Source organism: Halichoeres trimaculatus, unplaced genomic scaffold, assembly GCF_033239565.1.
Source record: "Halichoeres trimaculatus isolate MK-OKI-2021-1 unplaced genomic scaffold, fHalTri1.1 fHalTri1_scaffold_27, whole genome shotgun sequence".
NCBI classification, from domain to species: Eukaryota; Metazoa; Chordata; class Actinopteri; order Labriformes; family Labridae; genus Halichoeres; species Halichoeres trimaculatus.
This window is the reverse complement of record NW_027437205.1, coordinates 206,285-225,744: the sequence shown is the minus strand read 5'-3', so window position 1 is coordinate 225,744 and position 19,460 is coordinate 206,285. Positions and strand designations below refer to the sequence as shown.

General features: G+C 39.3%; 1 long non-coding RNA gene across 1 annotated transcript; it reads left to right on the top strand.

Annotated features, from left to right (window-relative positions):
* Positions 1 to 16,262: 16,262 nt before the first annotated feature.
* LOC141786428 (uncharacterized) lies at positions 16,263 to 19,119 on the top strand. The gene is made up of 4 exons (XR_012597761.1): positions 16,263 to 16,348; positions 17,524 to 17,560; positions 17,887 to 17,924; positions 18,973 to 19,119. It is a non-coding gene; the product is annotated as an uncharacterized LOC141786428 (long non-coding RNA).
* The last annotated feature ends 341 nt before the right edge of the window (positions 19,120 to 19,460 follow it).

The window sequence follows — 19,460 nt, the reverse complement described above, 5'->3', positions numbered from 1 at the left end:
CTGGTGTAAACAGAACAACCTGGAGCTCAACTCGCTCAAGACGGTGGAGATGATAGTGGACTTAAGGAGACATCCCCCGCCCTGTCCCCCCTCACAGTCCTCAACAGCCCGGTGTCCATTGTGGAGAACTTCAGATTCCTGGGCACGCTCATCAGCAGAACATCAGCTCCATCCTCAAGAAGGCTCAGCAGCGGATGTGTACTTCCTGCGCCTCCTGAGAAGACATGGACTGCCCCCTGAGCTGCTGCTGCAGTTCTACACTGCAGTCATCGAGTCCGTTCTGTGCTCCTCCATCACTGTGTGGTTTGGAGCTGCCACCAGGCAGGACCGATTCAGACTGCAGCGCACTGTGAGGACTGCTGAGCGCATCATTGGTGTTCTCCTGCCCTCCATCCAGGACCTCTACTGCTCTAGGACTCAGAGGAGTGCAGAAAACATTGTGAGGGACTCCACTCACCCTGCTCACGGACTCTTTGAAATGCTCCCATCCGGCAAGCGCCTCAGAGCTCTGCGGACCAGGACAAGCCGGCACAGGAGTAGTTTCTATCTGTCTGCAGTCTCCATATTAAATAATAAAAACTGTAACTAACACTGGCACCTTTTTTAAAACAGTTTACAGCTGCACTACGGACCGCACAGTTGCACTTTTCCACCTTCAATTGTAAATATCCCAGTATTCTGTAAATATTTCTGATGCACATTTTATCCCAGCCCTTTTCTACATCCACATCTTTTTATTTATCTATTTTTTATTGTCATGTTTATGTATCATGTTTGTGTGTACCTCTTGTGCTAGAGACAACAACTGCCGGAGTCAAATTCCTTGTATGTGTTGCATACTTGGCAATAAAAACCGATTCTGATTTTGATTCTGATTCTGAATCAGTACAGCACGCACAGTGCAACCTTTTCTCAGAACAGTACTCAATTTGTTAATTGATCAAGGGCGCCATCTAGCGACCATATTTAACTCATACACTTATCTAACAGCAAACACAGGAAAAGATACAAATCAGTGTCATCTTATAATGCTTTTAATATTTTGTCATACACACGTTCGATTGGCTCTAAAAATTATTTTGGTTCAAACAAACAACGTGAGTCAGGTTAAATTTGCAAAATCTTAAATTTGTTTTAATGTCAGCTAGGAGGATCACTGTGCAGAAATTCAGATCACCTATAATTGTTCTCCTTCGCTTTTTCCTGCAGTGGCTGTCACACTTGACAACCAACACATGAAAAAACAAAAGCAAAATGCGTGAGAGCTAACGGTATGATTTTCATTGATGTCTCTTTAGCGTTTTCCTGCAAATGCTGTGATATTTGACCCCGATATTGGAGAAACTTTCAGATTCAAGGGAAGACAATGGCGAATAAGAGTTTAAAGTTTGATTAAAATAATATGTCATTTTTATGCTTTTCTCGCTAAAGCAAAGCACTTTTGGTGCTTAACCACGACTCTATGATGCAGGTTCATGGGAACTGGTATACAATTGTGCTTTTGTCACACACTTACTGAAATGATTAAATCAGAGTACTTTTCCGTTTCCTGAGCCTTTTCGGTGTTGATTTGTCTCATTCAGCATGTTGTCTAGTCTTTTTGGTGTTTCTCGCCCCGCAAAGCGTTTTGGTTCATTATACAGCGACTCTCTGATGCAGATTCAAGAAAGAACGAGAAATTATTATGCTTTTGTGACACTTATACTGAAATCAGAAAAACAGAGTACAGATTCATGTAATTCCGTGTCCTGAGCCTTTTCTCTGCTGTTTTTGCATCCAGCATGTTATTGTAGTGCTTCTTATGGTCATGGCAAATTTCTCCATTCTCTGTCCTCTTTAGCTTTTTCCTGCAAATGTTGTGATATTTGACCCCCAAAACGTGAGAAACTTTCAGATTCAAGGGAAGACAATGGCGAATAAGAGTTTAAAGTTTGATTAAAATAATATGTCATCTTAATGCTTTTCTCGCTAAAGCAAAACGGTTTCAGTGCTTAACCACGACTCTATGATGCAGGTTCATGGGAACTGTTATACAATTGTGCTTTTGTCACACACTTACTGAAATGAGTAAATCAGAGTACTTTTCCCGTTTCATGAGCCTTTTCGGTGTTGATTTGTCTCATTCAGCATGTTGTCTAGTCTTTTTGGTGTTTCTCGCCCCGCAAAGCGTTTTGGTTCATTACAGCGACTCTCTGATGCAGATTCAAGAAAGAACGAGAAATTATTATGCTTTTGTGACACTTATACTGAAATCAGAAAAACAGAGTACAGATACATGTAAGTCCGTGTCCTGAGCCTTTTCTGTGCTGTTTTGGCATCCAGCATGTTATTGTAGTGCTTCTTATGGTCATGGCAAATTTCTGCATTCTCTGTCCTCTTTAGCTTTTTCCTGCAAATGTTGTGATATTTGACCCCCAAAACGTGAGAAACTTTCAGATTCAAGGGAAGGCAATGGTGAATAAGAGTTTAAAGTTTGATTAAAATAATATGTCATTTTTATGCTTTTCTCGCTAAAGCAAAGCGCTTTTGGTGCTTAACCACGACTCTATGATGCAGGTTCATGGGGACTGTTATACAATTGTGCTTTTGTCACACACTTACTGAAATGAGTAAATCAGAGTCTTTTTCCCGTTTCATGAGCCTTTTCGGTGTTGATTTGTCTCATTCAGCATGTTGTCTAGTCTTTTTGGTGTTTCTCGCCCCGCAAAGCGTTTTGGTTCATTACAGCGACTCTCTGATGCAGATTCAAGAAAGAACGAGGAATTATTATGCTTTTGTGACACTTATACTGAAATCAGAAAAACAGAGTACAGATTCATGTAATTCCGTGTCCTGAGCCTTTTCTGTGCTGTTTTTGCATCCAGCATGTTATTGTAGTGCTTCTTATGGTCATTGCGAATTTCAGCATTCTCTGCCCTCTTTAGCTTTTTCCTGCAAATGTTGTGATATTTGACCCCCAAAACGTGAGAAACTTTCAGATTCAAGGGAAGACAATGGCGAATAAGAGTTTAAAGTTTGATTAAAATAATATGTCATTTTTATGCTTTTCTCGCTAAAGCAAAGCGCTTTTGGTGCTTAACCACGACTCTATGATGCAGGTTCATGGGAACAGTTATACAATTGTGCTTTTGTCACACACTTACTGAAATAAGTAAATCAGAGTCTTTTTCCCGTTTCATGAGCCTTTTCGGTGTTGATTTGTCTCATTCAGCATGTTGTCTAGTCTTTTTGGTGTTTCTCGCCCCGCAAAGCGTTTTGGTTCATTACAGCGACTCTCTGATGCAGATTCAAGAAAGAACGAGGAATTATTATGCATTGTGGCACTAATACTGAAATGAGCAAAACAGAGTACAAATACATGTAATTCCGTGTCCTGATCTGTATTGTTTTGGCATCCAGCTGTTTTTGCATCCAGCATGTTATTGTAGTGCTTCTTATGGTCATTGCGAATTTCAGCATTCTCTGCCCTCTTTAGCTTTTTCCTGCAAATGTTGTGATATTTGACCCCCAAAACGTGAGAAACTTTCAGATTCAAGGGAAGACAATGGCGAATAAGAGTTTAAAGTTTGATTAAAATAATATGTCATTTTTATGCTTTTCTCGCTAAAGCAAAGCGCTTTTGGTGCTTAACCACGACTCTATGATGCAGGTTCATGGGAACTGTTATACAATTGTGCTTTTGTCACACACTTACTGAAATGAGTAAATCAGAGTCTTTTTCCTGTTTCATGAGCCTTTTCGGTGTTGATTTGTCTCATTCAGCATGTTGCTTAGTCTTTTTGGTGTTTCTCGCCCCGCAAAGCGTTTTGGTTCATTACAGCGACTCTCTGATGCAGATTCAAGAAAGAACGAGAAATTATTATGCTTTTGTGACACTTATACTGAAATCAGAAAAACAGAGTACAGATTCATGTAATTCCGTGTCCTGAGCCTTTTCTGTGCTGTTTTTGCATCCAGCATGTTATTGTAGTGCTTCTTATGGTCATGGCAAATTTCTGCATTCTCTGTCCTCTTTAGCTTTTTCCTGCAAATGTTGTGATATTTGACCCCCAAAACGTGAGAAACTTTCAGATTCAAGGGAAGACAATGGCGAATAAGAGTTTAAAGTTTGATTAAAATAATATGTCATTTTTATGCTTTTCTCGCTAAAGCAAAGCGCTTTTGGTGCTTAACCACGACTCTATGATGCAGGTTCATGGGAACTGTTATACAATTGTGCTTTTGTCACACACTTACTGAAATGAGTAAATCAGAGTCTTTTTCCCGTTTCATGAGCCTTTTCGGTGTTGATTTGTCTCATTCAGCATGTTGCTTACAGTGGCGTTTTCTCCCGGAGGCCAAGGGAAGCCATGCTTCCTCTCTTTTTTTAGTCTGTAGCTGTGATTTAATGAAAATATCCCTTTTTAACAGTTTCGATACTTCTTCTGTGTTTTGTCACCGTCATCTCTTCCTTATTCCTCTCCTCTAGTTATTGAGCATTTTACAATGTGTAAAACAGCGCCCTCGTAAATGTTCTGTGGCGAATGGTGAAAATACAATACTGCACGCTGTTGTCCGCAAGGAAGCCAAGCAGAGTTGGCGTCCCTTGGTCAAAAAAAACAAGAATGATTAACCAATCAGATGAGGCCGTGGTCATGACACTGCTCATCTGTGATTGACCAAGACTGTGTCAAGGGAAGGCACCCCGTCTTTGGCCTCAAACCAATCAAATCACAGTATCGTCATCCTCGAGCCACTGAATGAAATCAGGGAGGTTAGCACATTAGCAGTGTGCATGAAGCGGCCGGTTGTGTGTTTAAGTGGGCGGTTGAATTAATTAATAAGATGTTTAAGCTAAGTCAAGAGGACAATGAACGTGTGTGAATGAGTGAGTGAGGGTGGGAGAGCTAAAGGGCGTGTGTCGGTGTTCAAAGTAAGTAAAACGAGTGCCCTCTGGGCACTCTAACAGGTCCGTTACATGAAATAGCGATACAAACTGCAACATAGCCTTTTATGTACCCCACTCCCTAAAAAAAAATACAGATAACAGGCTTTGTCTAACTTGGCTTCCTCAAAAAAAATCTCCACGCCACGCCACTGGTTGCTTAGTCTTTTTGGTGTTTCTCGCCCCGCAAAGCGTTTTGGTTCATTACGGCGACTCTCTGATGCAGATTCAAGAAAGAACGAGAAATTATTATGCTTTTGTGACACTTATACTGAAATGAGCAAAACAGAGTACAAATACATGTAATTCCGTGTCCTGATCTGTATTGTTTTGGCATCCAGCATGTTATTGTAGTGCTTCTTATGGTCATTGCGAATTTCAGCATTCTCTGCCCTCTTTAGCTTTTTCCTGCAAATGATGTGAAATTTGACCCCGAAACGTGAGAAACTTTCAGATTCAAGCGAAGATAAAACGCGAATAAGAGTTTGAAGTTTGATTAAAATAATATGTCATTTTAATGTTATTCTCGCTAGAGCAAAGCGCTTTTGGTGCTTAACCACGACTCTATGGTGCAGGTGCATGGGAACTGTAACACAATTGTGCTTTTGTCACACACTTACTGAAATGAGTAAATCAGAGTCTTTTTCCCTTTTTTTGAGCCTTTTCGGTGTTGATTTGTCTCATTCAGCATGTTGTTTAGTCTTTTTGGTGTTTCTCGCCCCACAAAGCGTTTTGGTTCATTACAGCGACCCTTTGATGCAGATTCAGAAAGATCGAGGAAATAATGCTTTTGTGACACTAATACTGAAATGATCAAAAAAAGAGTACAAAGACATGTAATTTCGTGTCCTGAGCCCTTTCTTTGCTTTTTTGGCATCCAGCATGTCATTGTAGTGCTTTCTATGGTCATTGCAAATTTCGGCATTCCATGCCCTCTTTAGCTTTTTCTTGCAAATGATGTGATATTTGACCCCCAAAACGTGAAAAACTTTCAAATTCAAGGAAAGACAATTGCGAATAAGAGTTTAAAGTTTGATTAAAATAATATGTCATTTTAATGTTATTCTCGCTAAAGGAAAGCGCTTTTGGTGCTTAACCACGACTCTATGATGCAAGTGCATGGGAACTGTAACACAATTGTGCTTTTGTCACAAACTTACTGAAATGAGTAATTCAGAGTACTTTTCCCGTTCCCTGAACCTTTTCGGTGTTGATTTGTCTCATTCAGCATGTTGTCTAGTCTTTTTGGTGTTTCTCGCCCCGCAAAGCGTTTTGGTTCATTACAGCGACTCTCTGATGCAGATTCAAGAAAGACGAGGAATTATAATGCTTTTGTGGCACTAATCCTGAAATGAGCAAAACACAGTACAAATACATGTAATTCGGTGTCCTGAGCCTTTTCTGTGCTGTTTTGGCATCCAGCATTGTATTGTTATGTTTTCTTTGTTTGTTGCACCTTTCTTCATTCTCTGTCCTCTTTTTTTTTTTACTGCAAATGCTGTCATATTTGACCCCCAGAACGTGAGAAACTTCCAAAATAAAGTGAAAACAATGGCAAATAATTGTACTTTGGGCTTAAAGTATTATTTTGAATAATAAGTCATTCATAGGTTTTCCTTGCATAAACAAAGCGTTTTGGGGCTTAGCCAGGATTCTTTGATGCAGATGCATGAGAACTGTGCAAATGAATAGTTTTTCATTATGGAAAAATAACCAAAATAAGCAAATCAGAGTACAAATCCATGTTCTTCCGTGTCATGAGCCTTTTATGGCATCCATCAGGGTATTGTAGTGCTTTCTATGATTCTTGCACCTTTATGCATTTTCTGTCCTCTTTAGCTTTCTTTTTCCTGCAAAAGCTGTGATATTTAACATCCAAAACGTGAGAATCTTTCAAATGCAAGGGAAAACAATCGCGAATAAGTGTTCTTAAAGCTTAAAGTATGATTTTGAATAATATGTCATTAATAGGTTTTTCTCGCAAAGGCAAGGTGTTTTGGTGCTTAACCACGACTCTTATATGCAGGTGCATTAGAACTGTACAAATCAGTAGTCCATTTGTGACACAATCACGAAAATTACTTGTTCCGAGAATTTCTCCTATGTACTGACTCTTTTCGGTGTTGTTTTGTCATACAGCATGTTATTGTGGGGTTTTTTTTGTGTGTGTGTTTCTCGCCCTGCAAAGCGTTTAGGGTGACTGACTCTTTGTTGCAGGTACAAGGAAACTGTGGAATCATTATGCTTTTGAGACACTATTACTGAAATGAGCAACTCAGAGTACAAGCACGTGTTATTCCGTGTCCTGAGCCTTATTTCGACATCCAGCATGTCATTGTTGTCCTTTCTGTGATCAATTGCACTACTGTGTTGTCTCTATCCTCTTCAGCTTTTTCCTGCAAAAGCGCTGGTATTTGACCACCAAACCTGGGAAACTTTCAGATTCAAGGGAAGATAATCCGCGAATGAGTGTACCTAGAGTTTAAAGTTTGATTTAAATTATATGTCATAAATAGGTTTTTCTCGCTAAAGCAAAGCGTTTTGGTGCTTAACCACGACTCTGTGATGCAGGTACATAGGAACTGTAACATAATAATGCTTTTGTGACACTATGACTGAAATGAGTAAGCCAAAGTAGGTACTTTTCCCGTGTCCTGAGCCTTTTCGGTGTTGTTTCGTCATACACCATGTTGTCATGGCTTTTTGGTGTTTCTCGCCCCGCAAAGCATTTTGGTTCATTACAACGACTCTCTGATGCAGGTTCAAGAAAAACTGTGGAATCATTATACGTTTGAGACACTTTTACTGAAATGAGCAATTCAAAGTACAGATACATGTAATTCCGTGTCCTGAGCTTTTTCGATATTGTTTGCCATGCAGCATGTTGTTGTGTCTTTTTGGTGTTTCTCGCTCGCAAAGCGTTTATGTTCATTTCAGCGACTCTGCGATGCAGATTCAAGAAACTGTTGAATCATTATGCTTTTGTGACACTGTTTCTGAAATGAGCTGAAAATCCATGTAATTCGGTGTCATGAGCCTTTTATGTGCTTTTATGGCATCCAGCATGATATTGTAGTGCTGTCTATGATCATTGCACCTTTCTGCATCCCCTGTCCTCTTTAGCTTTTTCCTGCAAAAGCTGTTCTATTTAACTCTCAAAACGCGAGAAACTTTCAGATTCAAGGGAAAACAATCGCGAATAAATGTTCTTCAAGCTTAAAGTATGATTTTGAATAACATGTCATTAAAAGGTTTTTCTCGCTAAGGCAAAGCGTTTTGGTGCTTAACCAGGATTCTATGATGCATGTGCATGAGAACTGTGCAAATCAATAATGCTTTTGAGACACACTCACCGAAATGAGAAAATCAGAGTTCACCTCCCGTGTCCCGAGCCTTTTCGGTGTTGTTTTGTCTTACAGTATGTTGTTGTGTTTTTCTGGTGTTTCTCGCTCTGCAAAGCGTTTTGGCTCATTACCACGACTCTGCGATGCAGGTCAAAGAGAATTGTGGAATCATTATGCTTTTGTGACACACTCACTGAAACGAGTAGTTCAGAGTACATTATCCGTGTCCTGAGCCTTTTCGCGATTGTTTTGTCATACAGCATGTTGTCCTGTCTTTTTGGCGTTTCTTGCTCCGTAACGCATGATTATGCTTTTATGACATAAGAACTGAAATGAGCAAATCAGAGTACAAATCCATGTAATTTCGTGTCATGAGCCTTTTATGTGCTTTTATGGCTAAAGTAAAGCGTTTTTGGTCCTTTACAACGACTCTATGGTGCAGATTAATGGGAACTGTGACAAAATAAAGCTTTTGACACTACTACTGAAATGAGTAAACCAGAGTCCAGTGTCCTGAGCCTCTTTGTTGCTGTTTCGTCATACAGCATGGTGTTGTTGCGCTTTTGTCATTACACATCAATACCTCTGCTTTCTCTCTCCTTTTTAGCTTTTCATATTTGACATAGAACACACACGAGTTACATCAAAATGACTTCGGAAACAGCCCAACATGTTTTCATGAGAACTTAAAGCACGATTTAAAATATTTTTTCATTTTCCTTTATCGCTCTGCAAACCTTTTTTCTTTCACTAAACAGGTCCATTGGTATTGCCGTCCTCACTACTTTGTCACTTAATCACTTCTGTGTGATCTGTGTTGTACAAAAATCCATCTTATTCACTGTTGTGCGTTTTCAGTGCTGTTTTGGCATCCGGCATAGTACTGTTGTGATTATTGTCATCATATCATATTTCTGCTATCTCTGCCCTCCGTAGACTTTTCCTGTGTTGCATTCATGGAGAAAACAATCGGAAAAGACGTGTTCAAGAGTGATTTTGAATGATGAACAAAAAGCTTTCAAAATCAAACATCAAACGCTTGGGTTACCTACAAAAAGCTGACAGACGCAATAAAGATGTCTTCAGCATCTCAAATCATAAATTGAATCATGACATGGTGTTTTTTGCTCTGCACAGCCTTATATGCACAAAACTGTGATGTGCTCTTTATTTCGATCAGTATTTAATTAACACATAATTGCTTTTAAGCTCATGTCACATAGCTTTAGGTAATACTTTTTGAATGAGTTGTAACGACGTGCTATTTCACTCTGCAAAGGTAGAAACTCAGCTATGGCTTCTAAAAACATGAGCGGTTGTTGCTTTTTAGTGAAAAAATCACAATATTATCACTCACAATATTTTTATGTGCTTCAGAATGCGATATCAGCAAGTTTTACTGCCTTTATGGTACTTGGAACTAAAACGTGCAAAGCTGTACATTGTGACCACAAGATGGCAGCATGTGACTACAAGTGAAATCACCGCAAAACAATTTTATCTTCAGTATTCAGGCTGAACAATATTGAACTGGAAAGGTGCCTTGCAGAAAATGCGTTGAAAGGCTGACACCAAATACTGCAATGCAAAACTGTGAAATTAATTGCACAAAAGCAGTGCATGACAACTGAAAATGCAAAACATGTAAAATAAAAACTAAATAAAGTTGTGGTACAAAGCAATGAATGACAAAATGTGAAATAATATTGCACAGAGCTGCAAAAACATTTGCATGTGGAAAGACAGTGAAGATCATTGTCTTTACACCCCAGGAATAAACTACTTTCTGGGAAGAACCAACCACTTCCACAGTAGGTGATACTTCATCATGTAAAGCCTAAATGAAAAACATACACACAGATGCATGCACACACACACACACACACACACACACACACACACACACACACACACACACACACACACACACACACACACACACACACACACACACACACACACACACACACAACGAAAGTTGAGTTTATGTGTACATTCACGTGTAGTCTATTATTGTCTCATTTTAGTCTGTTGGAGCTATTCAGTGACCTGATCCCCATCCATTCACAAGAGAGGGCCACAAGAACAAGATCTAAACCACCAAGCTACAACCTCACAAGTGAGAAACACCTTAGCTACATTGCCACAAAAATAAAACCAAACAAAAGCAATCAAAAAAAAAAAAAAAAAAAAAAATACAAAAGGACAAAAAGGTCAACAGGAAAACACAGCAAGACAACCAGCCGTGTCACTTCTGTAAGGCTCGTGTCATTATAAATTATATGTTAAGAAACAATACAACGGTAACAAAACAAATTTTACCCAAAACATTGGGATTTTTTTTTTAAAGGAAACTAAAGTGCCAAAAATTATCACTTTAAGGTAAAATTAATACAAATTCTTCTTTAGGGTACAGAGTTAAAGACTATAATACAAAAAATAAGTAAACAAATAAAATGTTCCCCCATTATTGCACTCATTTTTTTAAAAGAGTAAAGTTTAATGAAATACCACACCAGAATAAATGTTGTGAAAATAATTTGGAACAAACCCCTTTTTTGGAGTCTGCTTTTTTGTTTTCCTGGTGCGGCTTAGCCACGTGATTGTCATCATCAAAAATCAGGAGAGGGTGGGGGTGGGGGTGCAGGAGAAAAAGATTAAACTACAGTATTGCTCTTTTACACGATATTATCAATATTTGTATTGTTCCGCCCACCTCTACTCCTCACTCACAGTAGTCTCCTCCTGCATTCACATGAATCACGCAAGTGTGTGTCTCATTATGGTCACTTCTATCATCCCCGGCCCAGATTAAGGAAGAGGGTTGCTATTTAGACATTAAAAAAAAAAGTATGGACGGAAGACAGTTAATTTGTAGTTGTAGTAATTTTGTAGTTGATTATGATGTTGTGTTTTACCTGCTTTCTCTCTTACATTGTTATTTCTCTGCCCTACAAAGTCCATGACAATTACATGCACATGAATTATTCTGCAGATTAGACAGCAGCGTCATTTAGTGACTTTTAGTGACTTTGTGGACAGTCAATAGTGACTTTCCTTACTGAGGAGTTGGCACGTTGAAACTGGCAATGTTTCACTCAGCTGTAATGATGTTCGAAATGGTAAACAGTCTTATTCTTTCAGGTCTTTCATGACTATACATGATATAATTGATTAAAAATAATCTGTTAATAGTGGATTATTTGGGTATATAGTAATCTGAGGTGTTAAAAACAACAACAATTTACACCCAACTCAACCGATAACCGTGACTACAAAACCGTGATAAGAACTGAACCGTGGATTTTGTGAACCGTTCCATCCCTACTTCATCACACACTTCAGTTAGAGCATCCTGTCTCTTATGGAACTCCTGAGCGCAGTGAGTGTGTGTTGAAATTTTCAGTTTGCAAACCAAAAGCAATTCAATGATACTTGTTCAGTAAACAGCAGTGACTGCATGCAGAGTATTTAATCCTAAGGTGTAAATTAATACAAGACCACATCTCTAACAAAGACATAAAAATTATGAGTGCTTCGCATTATGTTGAAGAGATATAGTGTACTTTATAGTGGACGTGAGAGATTAAGTGTTGGTGAACGATAACCATGTGTGAATGATACAGCATTCATTTACAGAAGTCTGTGCTTCAGTGTAAGGGGGCCCCCAAATGTAATTTGCCTAGAATAGAATAGAATAGAAAATACTTTATTTATCCCCGAGGGGAAATTCAGGAGTCACCGCAGCATTTAAGAAAACAAAAGTAAGGCAGAGTAAAGAAAGTGCAAAAAGGTCCATAAGAAATTAGATAGAATAGATAGAATAGAATAGAATAGAAAATACTTTATTTATCCCCGAGGGGAAATTCAGGAGTCACCGCAGCATTTAAGAAAACAAAAGTAAGAAAGAGTATAGAAAGTGCAAAACGGTCCATAAGAAATTAGATGACGACATCCCGTCCACCACTCGTCCACCACTCTCCAGTCCAGCCAGTCTCCACCTCCACAGGGTCCAGGACTGAGCCTCCCCAGCAGTCTGTTCAGTCTCTGTCTCCTGGATCCTGTCTGCCCACTGTGGCACCAGCGTCCATTGTCAGCTCCGTCAGCCACGTCCGTGGACAGCACGATGCCGCTGGGTTAGCACAGGTAGCTCGTCCTTCCCCCGGGGCTGGATCCCACGTTCCCAACAACAATGGATGGAAGGACAGGTCCACGTCGTCACCTCCCAGCTCACATCCGAGAACCAGCACGTCGTCCTCACCTCCTCCTCCTCAGCTCGAGGGAAATCATCAAGCCCTACACTAGTTAGCATTGACATGCTACAGGCTGCTAACAGCTGAGTTCGCATGTAAACATGCAGCCATGGTTACATGTAGGATCTCCAGACAAACACAGGAGAAAAGTAGTCAAAAATATCGCCGAAGCCACAAAAAGTTTGGTGTCCGTGACCAACAATGAACCATACAAAGTGATGATCCACTCCAAATACAAAGATTACGAAAAAGAGACAAAAAAATTACAAGAGACGACAAAGACGAGAGAGCTGCTGCAACAGGCAGCTACTTGGGTAGCGCCTAGCAACGGAAAAGCCGTAGGGCCTCATACTCACTTGGGCCCTGTTGTAGTATTTGGTTGCAAAGGGAAACTGATATCATGGAACCAAAAATATGGCCCCAATATTGTGCAGATCTACTACTCATGCTTAGCTAAAGGGGTGATTCAGATAAATGTGAGGGAAGAAAAAAAGCATTTCAAACAGGAATAAGGATATCGCCTCATCTTAGAAAGAGAATGGACCTTCAGAAGTCTAAAAGTGTACCAAGTGTAACACAGAGATCAGTAGCTTTATACATACTATGTAGTCTTATGTGTGTATATAAAGGAATTTTTGGGGAAAAATGTTTCAAAGTGTGCTTTTTAACAAGGATTGGAGAATGGACCCTTGTATGCCTTCTTGTTTGGGTTAAAATCAAGAACACCTATAATGAAAAACTGTGGAATGTTGACCTATGCTGCAAGAAAGTTTGTAACTTAAATGGATTTCAGAAAAGCCACCAACCCTCTCAGAATGGCACAAAGTTATATTTGCTCTGCTTCCCATAGATTATTTGACATATCGCACCAAAAAGGAAAATTGGAACATTTCATCATATATGGACTCCCTTTCTTGATTATGTGGGACCGAGAATGTGTAAGGTATTCTGGCAGATGCATCCTCGACTGAAGGGGGTTCGCTAAAAGAGAAGGAGAGGCTCTGTTGTCTGTATCAATTCATTCCCCGTATTTATCTATGTTTATTGTGTGTAAGTTTTGTCATGTTCATCTGTGTTGTGCCATTATACACGTTCGGGGGATTGTGTTGATTGGGTGGGTGAGAATAGAACAGTAAAGAATAGAATAGAACTTTATTGTCATTGTAACATGTACAACGAAATTGAAATCACGGCAGCAATCAAGAAAACAAAAGTAAGAAAGTGCAAAAAGGTCCATCAGAAAATAGATGATGACAGCTTGTCCATCATTCTCCAGTTCAACCAGCCACAGGGTCCAGGACTGAGCTTCTTCAGTCATGCTCCATCTCTGTCTCCTGTATCCTGTCTGCTCACAGCAGGTGAAGCTCTTCCAACATGGCGTTGGTGTCTGATGTTAGCTTCGTTAGCCATGTTTGTGAATAGCATGATGCAACTCTGCCCTCTGGTTTTCCCTCTATTGCTGGGTTAGCACAGCTAGCTCGTCCATCTTATTGGAGATAGATCCTACGTCCCCAATAACAATGGATGGAAGGACAGGTCCATATCGTCACTTCTTAGCTCACACCTGAGAACCATCATGTCGTCCTCACCTCCTTCTCCTCACTTTGTGGGAAGACATCAGGCCTTACACCAGTTAGCATTGACATGCTACAGACTGCTAACAGCTGAGTTCACATGTAAACAATGTGGCCATGGTTACATGTAGGATCTCCAGACAAACACAGGAGCAAAAGTAGTAAAAATATCACTGAAGCCACAAAAAGTTTGGTGTCCATGACCAACAAATGAGCCAAATAAAGAAATGATCTACTCCAAATACAAAAATTACGAAAAAGAGACAAAAAAAAAAGACAAGAAATGGACAAAAAAAGAGAGAGCTGCTGCAAAAGGCAGCCATAGCCAACAGGGCGGCGCCTAGCTCTGTTTCTGACTGTATGATGATCCATAATAGGAATACTTGAGTCCAGATCAATGTGAGAGATGACAAATGTCCACATAAAAGTTATGTGGGTGATTTAATCAGTTAATATGTGAGTAAAGCAGGGTCACATTATCTGATGGCTACGCTGTTGTCTCCTTACAGCATGTTCTTAAATAGTTGTTTTTTTAAATTATAGCCACAACGCTCATTTTAAATTTTTACCTATTTATTCAACATGTTTAGAGGGATTACATTACATGACGATCGTGAAGATAAGTATATAGATAAACTAAAACGTAAATTTAAAAGGATTTATACATGTATCTCATGAGAGCAGGCACAGCGAACTACATATTTGAAACAGTTCATATAGACTTTTACATAAAATGTAGCTCTTAGCAAACTATGATTATAGTACATATTTCCTTTAAAAGTCGCCTGATCTAATGTAGGGTTTTCAGTTCCTGGGTTATGAAGCTGTATATACGATGGTTTCTCCTTTATCAGTAGGAAGCCATCACAAGCGGTGCTTACTCGTGGGTAGCAAATAAAGCAACATCAATCAACTGCTTTGAATAAATTACACACAATGTCTACAGATTTTGCAAACGTTTACCCCAGATGAATCTTTGAGAACGACATTTACGTAACTCAACTTCTCCTCCTCTTTTTTGAACAATGCACACATAGCCAATGCCCGTCATCGCCCCTGCGGTCACATTTTCCGATGGTCACAGGTTTCAGTGCAGCACCGTTCAGACATCTAGCGGCATGTAATTGTTTATTTCGTCCACTAGATGTCACAGTTGTGTCGTGTAGCACCGCTGAAGGAACAGAAGTACAAGGGAAATTTTAGAAGACAATTCATGTGTTTTACTGTCTTCTTACAGTGAATAAATGCTGGAGGAACTGTGAATATGTCAGCTCCCTCCATGTGCCAATCATCACACGTTTCCAGACCTTCAAAACATTTTATTGCTCCATTCATCCCTTGTGGCAAGTGTTTGCAAGTTTAAATGAAGGTAAACTAGCGGGATAGATTACAGATAAACTGCAGTGCGCATGTTTCGTTTCAACATAAAGTTGTCCTCTTTTTGCTCCTTTTAAGTTCAAAAGTTAATTTGATGAAAGAAAAAGATGCATGGAGCTATTTTTTTTCTAGGAGGAACTAAAAACGGGAATTTCTTCAGAGGCTTCTAATCAAACTTTCTCAAGTCACACAAAAATTGCCCCTCGATGTCGACTGTTGTCAACCAGGGGATGCAACTTTTTAGAACATTTTCCAGCCAGGTTGAGATGCCGGAGATTATCAACCATGCTTTTACTGAGCTGTTCGTGCTGCACAAAGTGTGATCAGTGAGACCAAGGAGTTGAAAATGCTGACATAGCACGATGCATGTTCACTATCAGGGGGTGTGGCAGGGGCAGTTTCCTGTCAGGAAAGAGGGTGCACAATGAATGGTATTTATGCATTTATATATAATTTTCAGTACACACAGAGTGAAATTCTTGAAGCATCTATTTTTTTTTTTAAAGTTGATTATTATGGCTCACAGATAATGAAACCCCCAAATTCAGTGTCTCAAAGCACTGAAAAAAGTAAAACTTTGCTGTTGTTCATTTAATGTATAAATTCACATTATATGGACTCAAAAAATCGTTTTCAGATTTAAACTATATTTTCAGGTTTGTACTTCTGACTGAATCAATATTTTTTATTTCGTTTCAATATGAGTTTGCAATTTGACATCAAAATGAAATGACTCATTCAATCAACCTGAACAGATCAGGTGTTGATCGTTTCGCGCATGCGTGTTCCGGAAAACGAAACCTGAGGATCTGACGGGAACGGCCGAGTCCATCTTCAGCCTCTGCAACTCCTGGGTGGAGGGAAACTTTGTTTCAGGTAATAAAAGACAAAAATGCGTTTTTAGACTGTGACATCAACCATGGTTTTATCGCCCCGTTCATCTATTAAACCGCCCTTTGGGTCGTCTGCCATGGTATCACCAGGCTGTCTTGTTGAACTCAGCTTGCTAGCTTATAGCCCACGACAAATAAGCTATAATTTTTCGACAGTGCACGTTCAATCCCTGTTTAAATTACTGGTTAACTTAGTATGCATTTTTGAGTCGTTTCAAATGTTTGACGGCGTAACGTGTTAGTACTGTGAACGGGAGCCATGAGGGGTGTAGCGGTTTATAGAGTGACCGTGTTAACGAGTAACCTGTAGCCGAACGCGGGTTTTTCGCCGGCACACTGCTTGGTATGGACCTCGCCTCTATATTTAGTTATCTTTATTAATGAGAAAAATGAGAAAATGTATTCCCATTTCTTTTTAAATGTAACATTAAAGGAGGAGGCAGCCACCAGATAATTTTCAACGCTGTTGTGACTGCAGCGCATTTGGCCGGAAGTCACTATTTATTACGGGCACTCTTTGATCCGAAACACCGGTGTATGCTCTACAGCAGGGATGTCCAACTCGTGCCATGGAGGGCCAAGAGGCTGCAGGTTTTCTTTCCAACCAAGAACTCCACCAGCTGATTCCACTGATTAGCCCCTGCTCTCTGCTTGAAGGTGAGGTACTCAATGGAATCAGCTGGTGGAGTTCTTGGTTGGAAAGAAAACCTGCAGCCTCTTGGCCCTCCATGGCACAAGTTGGACATTCCTGCTCTACAGCGTGAGCTCGTCAACTGTGAAGTACAAGTTTGGACGAGTTGAACAACACGTGGAGTGCCAGTAGGTGCGTGCAAATAAAACTACAGAGACTAACCCGCTTCTGGGTTATGTGTGTGTATGTTTATGGAGAGAGATTATGTGCGCGCTTGTAAGTGTCAGGATGGAGGCATTGTCCCTTTTCGATGACAATGCCAAAACTATCAGAGCTTTCTATCTTTATTAACTTGCCCATATTTTCGGGGTACTAGCTGTCTTCTAAAAAAAAAAAAGAAAAAAACAACAACTAAATAATCAATGATATTTTATGTAAGTGTGAAATAGCTCTTTTCCAAAGGTGTCTGTATGGCTTCAGCTTAAGTTAACTTACGTTTTTTTTTATTTTTTTTATTTATCTTGCAGTGCAACATCTGAAAAGCTTCCAGACTTGTCCATTGTGGTAAGTTAGTTGTTAATACCTTATAAAAATGTAATTTATCATTCACTGCCCAAATAATCGTTTGTCCAAAACTTACTATGGATAGTTTTACAGGGTCTTGCTAATTCTCACTAGGTTTGTATTTTACACAATGACTGCAGGATGTGCGCTTGAAATATACTATATTTTTGCATTTTATGTATTTACAATATATCCATTCTCAACATAAAGCCTAAACATATGTATAACCAGTTTACATTACATGTTAATGGTTCCCAATTTGTATCTAGCACCTACTAAGTGTGTTGGCTTATTAATAACAAGAGAATATTGTTTCCTTTTTCAAGGAAATTAGCTGCTCTGAGGCCTGTCCTCATAACTTGTGGTAAGTTCCTTCACAATATCATGAGAACATTTTTAATTAATTGGACACTTAATTTGACCCAATAATAGCACTGGCTCAAATGAAATCTGACAAATTGATTTGGCAGTTTCCAGGTCTATTCTATAAACTTAAGGTATTGAAGTCTTGTTTTATGTGTGATGACTGTGTGTTTGCTTAAAACTTTTGAATGTGCCGCTGTCTTTTCCAGGACCCTCTTGAAATAGAGATTTTTAATCTCAATTAGTTTTCGTGGTAGATAAAAAAATGTAAATATAAAACTTATGGCGTTGTTACCCCAACAAATTAAAAATATCTCTTGTTTTTTTCTCTTGTATTTCATGTTGCATCAGTTATCCATGCATGTGGAAATGTAAAGACTGTGACGACTCATTGTCAAGAAGATCTGAACTTCTGAAACACTATAAACTTTACCATCCGCATTATTGGCGGGGCCATCCTTACCCCTGTGTTTATTGGAAAGCTCTACTAACGCACCTAAGTAAATATCATCCTTCTCAACAATCATCACAGAAAGAAAGCTCATCAAAAAAGACAACATTCAATTAAAAATGTCCAATATGGCTATTAAGGTAATTTTAAAACAAATTCAATTTCAGGATAGGGTCAATCTTATTCCCTTGAACATGGAAAGTTAATTAAAAACTGGTCAATGTCCACATTATTTTCACACAGACATTTGTGCCTGCACAGGGCCCTTCATCTCCCACTCCGCTGTGATATAGTGAGCAGCTGTGTTGGCAACTTGGGGACTTTTTTTTTTTCTTTTCAAAAAAAGCAACTAGTGATTTTTATGTGAAATAATTCAACTTATTACTTTTTTCTTTTCAGGTTTGAATGTCACACCATCTTAAAAATACAGCCAGGACCATAATATACATGCTGGTGTCTACTTTATGTACAAATTTGTTGCTTTGCATCAATTTCATTGGTGATGTCCTTATTTTCAGGTGGTCAGCTGTGATTGTAGCTGTGAAAAATATATGTTTTCAAGCTTCATCTTGGATGCACTTCTGTTTTTGTTTTATAGATCAATGCTGAGTTTATGAGAATAAAAACAGTTCCCTTGGGGACTAAGTTACTGGCACAGTTGGACCAGCACTCCAAACTATTGGAGGTTATCAGGCGGAAGGGGGGAGCTGTAAGACAGAAGATGTCTGGTGTCTTACAGCTTTTGGATGAGGTATCTATGAAGGGGTTTCTTGTCTGAGGAATGCTAAATATTTATTTTTTGTTTGTGATTGTACTGAATACCATTTTTTGAATCAGAATTTGGACATCAACACAAGAAGAGAGCCTATCTTCACATCTCTGATGATGTACCTGGGGGAACCTGTTGAGCATTTGATCAAAGAATATCAGGTAAGGGCATCTCACTCACATATAGGGAAGAGGTTTTAACCTGGAGTGCAAAAAGTTTTTTTATACAGTATGTTTAGGTTTCATTAAAAATGGCTCTTGTGCATATATACACATGAATATATACAAGGTCTTTGATCTCTCAAGCCTCAGTGTTAC